This window comes from Diceros bicornis, chromosome 15 (assembly GCF_020826845.1).
Source record: "Diceros bicornis minor isolate mBicDic1 chromosome 15, mDicBic1.mat.cur, whole genome shotgun sequence".
Lineage (NCBI taxonomy): Eukaryota > Metazoa > Chordata > Mammalia > Perissodactyla > Rhinocerotidae > Diceros > Diceros bicornis.
In genome coordinates, this window is record NC_080754.1 from 27129435 (window position 1) to 27135117 (window position 5683).

Below are 5683 nucleotides of genomic sequence, written 5' to 3' on the forward strand. Positions count from 1 at the left end.
GACTCCGATAATGCCTGTGTTGGTACATTTGATGGTGCCCCACAGGTCCCTCAGTCTCTGTTCATTTTTCTTTGTTCGTTTTTCTCTCTACTCCTCAGACTGGATGATTTCAATTGTCTTGTGTGTAAGTTCACTGGTCCTTTCTTCTCCACTCAAATTTGCTGTTGAATATCTGTAGCAAGCTTTTCCCTTCAGTTATTTTACTTTTCAACTCCAGAATTCGTTTGGTTCCTTTTTATAATTTCTATCTCTTTATTGATGTTTTCATTTGTTTTACATAGTTTTCCTGATTTCCTTTAGGTCTTTGCCCACAGTTTCCTTTAGCTTATTGAACATATTTAAGACAATTGATTTAACATCTTTAACTAATAATTCCAATGTCTGGGCTTCCTCAGGGATGGTTTCTGTCAAATTCTTTTTTTCCTCTGTAATTGGGCTATACTTTTCTGTTTCTGTTTTCTGTAATTTTTTATTGAGAACTGGACATATTGAGCGTTATATTGTGGTAACTCTGGGAATCTTTCTCCCACTTCTCAGAGATTGCTAAATCTTTCTTGTTAAGGGCTAGAGCCATGTGTTTGTGACTTTGCCAAACTATTTTTGCCGAGTGTGTATCCCTTGTTGTGTGTGGTCACTGAAGTTTCTGTTCTGTTATCTCTGCAATCAGCCAGTGACCTGACAAAGATTTCCTTAAATGTCTGGCTCCTAAAGGGAAATACTTTCTCTTTAAATCCCCTGTGAGCCACTTCAGCCCATGGGGGTTGGAACAATGGCCAGCCTCTGTGCTGGCCTCGGTGATCAAAAGCAGTAATCATCAATCAAAACACAGAATCCTGATATTTGGAGGACAAGGTCTTTATTGCCTACTCTGGGTCCAGGAAGCTGCACCAGGAATTTGGGCCACCATCTCTCCTCTCAGCTACCTGCTGTGGAGCTGGGAAGTGGGGAACAGTAGCCACCATGAAAAGCCAAAATTCACTAGAATTTACTGAAATTTACCAGCCTTTTCATCAAACTCTACTGAGACTGTGCAAGTGTTCAACTAGACTCCAGAGTTCCAAAATAGTTACTTTAGACAGTTCTTGCCAGCTCAACAGTTGTTTAGGTGGGGGAATGGCTTCCTGCTCTGCATATTCTGTGACACCATTCTACTTCTGTCCTTTTTGTCAAATAATGTTCCATTGTATGCTTATACTACATTTTGTTTATTCATTCATCAGGTAATAGACATTTGAGTTGTTTTCAATTTTTTAATTTTATTAGTAATGCTACTATGAACACTCGTATAAACATTTGTGTAGATATGTGTTTTCATTTTTCTTGGGTATATACATAGGTGTGTAATTGCTGAGTACATTGATTTTTGAATATTAACTTAACTCTGCTTTCCTGGAATAAACTCTACTTGGTCATGACATATTATCATTTTATATATTGTTGGACTAGATTTGCTAGTATTTTGTTAATTTGCATCTATATTCATGATAATATTGGTAATTTTTGTTTTTGTAATGTCTTTGTCAGGTTTTGGCATGTTATATTGGCCTCAGCAGTTTCCTCCTCTATTTCCTGAAAAAGTTTGTGTAAGATTGGTGGTATTCCTTCCTTGAATGTTTAATAGACTTCATCAGTGAAACTGAGTCTAGAGTTTCCTTTTCAGAAAGTTTTGATAAATTCTATTTCTTTGATTTAGGGCCATTCAGATTTCCTAATTTTTCTTGTGTTAATTTTGTTAAGTTGAATTTGTCAATAAATTTGTATACTTCATGTAAGTGGTCTAAGTTGTTGGCATAAAGTTATTCATTGTATACATTTATTATCCCTTAATGTCCATAGGATATGTGGTGATAAACTCTTTTTTATTCCTGATATCAGTAATTGTTTTCTGCTATTTTTTTTCTTCATTAGTCTAGCTAGAAGTTTTTCAATTTTTTCATTCCAAAGAAACAGATTTTAGCTTTGTCAATTTTATGTCACTTTTCCATTTCATTGATTTTTGCTTTATTATATTTCCTTTCTTCTATTTCATTTGGGCTTACTTTGTTTTTCTTTCTCTAACTTGTTAAGATGGAAACTTAGGTCATTGATTTTAGATGTTTCTTCTTTTCTAATATTTAAAACTATACATTTCCCTCTAACCCACGATTGCCCAATAGAACCTTCCGCAGTGACGGAAATATTCTATTTTCTGCTGTCCAATATAGTAGCCACTAGCCACATGTGGCTACTGAGCATTTGAAATGTGGCCAGTGTGTCTGAGGAATTGAACATTTTAATTTATTCACGTCACTAGTGGCTACTGTATTGAGCTGTGCATCTCTAAGCACTGCTTTACCTGCATCCACAGATTTTATGTTGTAATTATCATTAAATTCAAAATATTTTCTAATTTCCCTTGTGATTTCATCTTTGATCTGTAAATTATTTACAAATATGCCTTTTAATTTCCTGATGTTTTAGGATTTTCTGGATATCCTGTTACTGATTTCTAATTTAATTTCATTGTGGTCAGAGAATACACCGTGTGAAATTGTAACACTTTTAAATTTATTGAGACTTGATTTATAGCCCAGCATATGGTCTATCTTGATGAATATTCCATACATGCCTGAAAAAAAGTATTTCACAGTTGTTGGATGTAGTGTGCCGTAAATGTCGATTAGGTTGAGGTGGCCGATAAAGTGGTTCAAACCTTTTGCCCTGATTTGTCTAGTTGTTCTATTGACTGCTAAGTAGGTGTTAAAATCTGCGACAGAATTGTCTATTTTTCCCTTCCATTTTATAAACTTTTATTCAAGTGTTTTAAGGCTAGTAGGCACATACATATTTATAATTGTCCTATCTTCCTGATGAATTGTCCCTTTTTGTCTTGAAGTCTATTTTATCTGGTATTTATATAGCCACTCTAGGCTTATTATGCTAATTTGCATGTTTGGTTTTTCTCCATCTTTTGACTTTCAAGTCATCTGTGTCTTTAAAGTGTTTCTTGTGGGCAGCATATAAATGGGCTTTTTTTAAACCCACTGTCAGTCTTTTAATTAAAATGTCAACATTTCAATAATGTAATTATTGATATGGTTGGACTTCGGCATATCATTATTTTATCTTATTAGTTTTTTGTTTGTCCGCTCTTTTGTTCTAGCCAACTATCTCACCTTGTATTTTTTTAGGTCACTTCTCCAAGTTTTCCTCCCCTCCACAGTCTGCTTGCCTTTGTTTATTTTTTTAAGTCTTCAGGTAGTTTTCTTTTCCCTTCTTTTTTTCTATTTTACCCAGAGTTTATCATCATAAGCAGTGGCAAGTATGGGTCGTAGGGGCTTACATTGTGATAGTGGAACCAAATCCCCCATGTATGTTTTTATGAAGGTTTCATGGATAGTCCCACTTAGGCACAGACTACTTTGAAAGTGCACACAGCAAACTGGTGACTATGGATATTTACAGGGAAAAATTGTGAAGACCAAGAGGAAAAACTTACTTTTCAATCCAGACCCTTCTGCACTATTACCATTAGTATGTGAATATTTTCAAAAAAAGGCATTAACAACTAGTCAGAACAGTCCATTTGGGATGGATTAAGCCTTAGGCAATTTAAAAGGCAGATATAGCAAACTGCAAAGGCTTTAACTCAAGTGCCTAAGGAGGTGAACCCATTGATATCCACGTGAAGATATTTGTATCTGATGTGTTAAATTCTAAGTTAAGGTATATCTTACAGATAATCAGATGTCTTCAAATATTTGTTTAGGGCTGCCTCCTGGCCCATCACTTTTCACATAGGCACTTTCTCCTGTAGAAAACAGCAGCTTAATTATTGTCTTGCTTCTCCTCAAGGCTATGAATGTGGCTACTAATTTTGACAGAGGAAAGCCTGGACATAGGTGAGGCAATTAAAAGGCTTCCCAATTTGTAGTGGCTGCAATTCCTGCAATCACACCGAAGAATCCTGGCTGGCACTTGTAGCAATGAGATTAAATTGCATTAAAACTTTTTTGGTAATTGCACAATAAAAAGCCTATAAAAGAAAACCCTCACCAATTATGCCCTTTGATACAGAGCAGCAATGTCCACTAACCATAAGCAGCTATTGAGCACTTAAAATATGGGTAGCTCAAATTGAGGTGTGCTATAAATACAAAGGATTTTGAAAACTTAGTATGCAAAAAGGAATATAAAATATCTGTAATTTTTTTTGAGGAATATTAGCCCTGAGCTAACATCCATGCCCATCTTCCTCTACTTTATATGGGATGCTGCCACAGCATGGCTTAACAAGCAGTGCGTCAGTGCACGTCCAGGATCCGAACCTGTGAACCCCGGGCCTCTGAAGCAGAGTGCGCGCACTTAACTGCTACGCCACCGGGCTGGCCTCTATCTCAGTGATTTTTAATGTGTATATGTTGAAATGATAGTATTTTGGATATACTGAGTTAAATACACTAAAATTAATTTCACCTGTTTTAGTTTTTAATGTGGCTACAAGGGCATTTACAATTACGTGGGTAGCTCACATATTTTTGGGGGGACAGTCCTGCTAGAATATTCTTAACAAAAACCAATGACCAATTGGACATCTACATGCAAAAAAACAAATCTAGACACAGACCATATACCCTTTACAAAAATTAACTCAAAATGGTCCATAGACCTTAATGTAAAACGCAAAACTGTAAAACTCCTAAAAGACAACGTAGGAGAAAATCTAGATGACAATGGATTTGGTGATGACTTTTTAGATACAACACCAAAGGCACAATCTATGAAAGAAAGAAGTGATTTAAGTTGGACTTATCTGCTCTGCAAGACACTGTCAAGAGAACGAGAAAACAAGCTACCAACTGGGAAAATATATTTGTAAAACATACATCTGATAAAGGGCTGTTAGAATGGCCAAAATCCAAAACACTGACACCACCAATGCTGATAAGGATGTGGAGCAACAGGAATTCTCCTTCATTGCTAGTGGGAATGCAAAACGGCGCAACCACTTTGGAAGAGTTTGGCAATTTCTTATAGAACTAAATATACTCTGACCATATGATTCAGCAATTGTGCTCCTTGGTATTACCCAAGTGAGCTGAAAGCAACGAAGATGTCCTTCAGTAAGTGAATGGATAAATAAACTGTGCTACATCCAGACAACAGAGTATTATTCAGCACTAAAAGGAAATGAGTTATCAAGCCATGAAAAGATATGGAGGAAGCTTAAATGCATATTACAAAGTGAAAGAAGCCAATCTGAAAAGGCTACATACTGTATGATTCCAACTACATGACATTCTGGAAAAGGCAAACCTGTGGAGACAGTAAAAAGATCAGTGGTTGCCAGAAGTTAGCAGGGAGGATTAAGAGGCAGAGCACAGAGGATTTTCAGGGTAGTAAAGCCCTTCTGTATCATGATAATGGTGGATACATGCCATCACACGTTCGTCCAAACCCACAGAATGTACAACACCAAGAGTGAATCTTAATGTAAACTATGGACTTCAGATGATAATGATGTGTCAGTGTAGCTTTCATCAATTGTAACAAATGTACTCTGGCGGGTGATGCTGACAGTGCAGGAAGCTGGGAGGGGGGTGTGGAGGCAGGGAGTATATGGAACTCTCTGTACTTTCTGCTCAATTTTTCTGTGAAACTAAAACTGCTCTAAAAAAATAAAATCTATTAAAAAAATGACAAC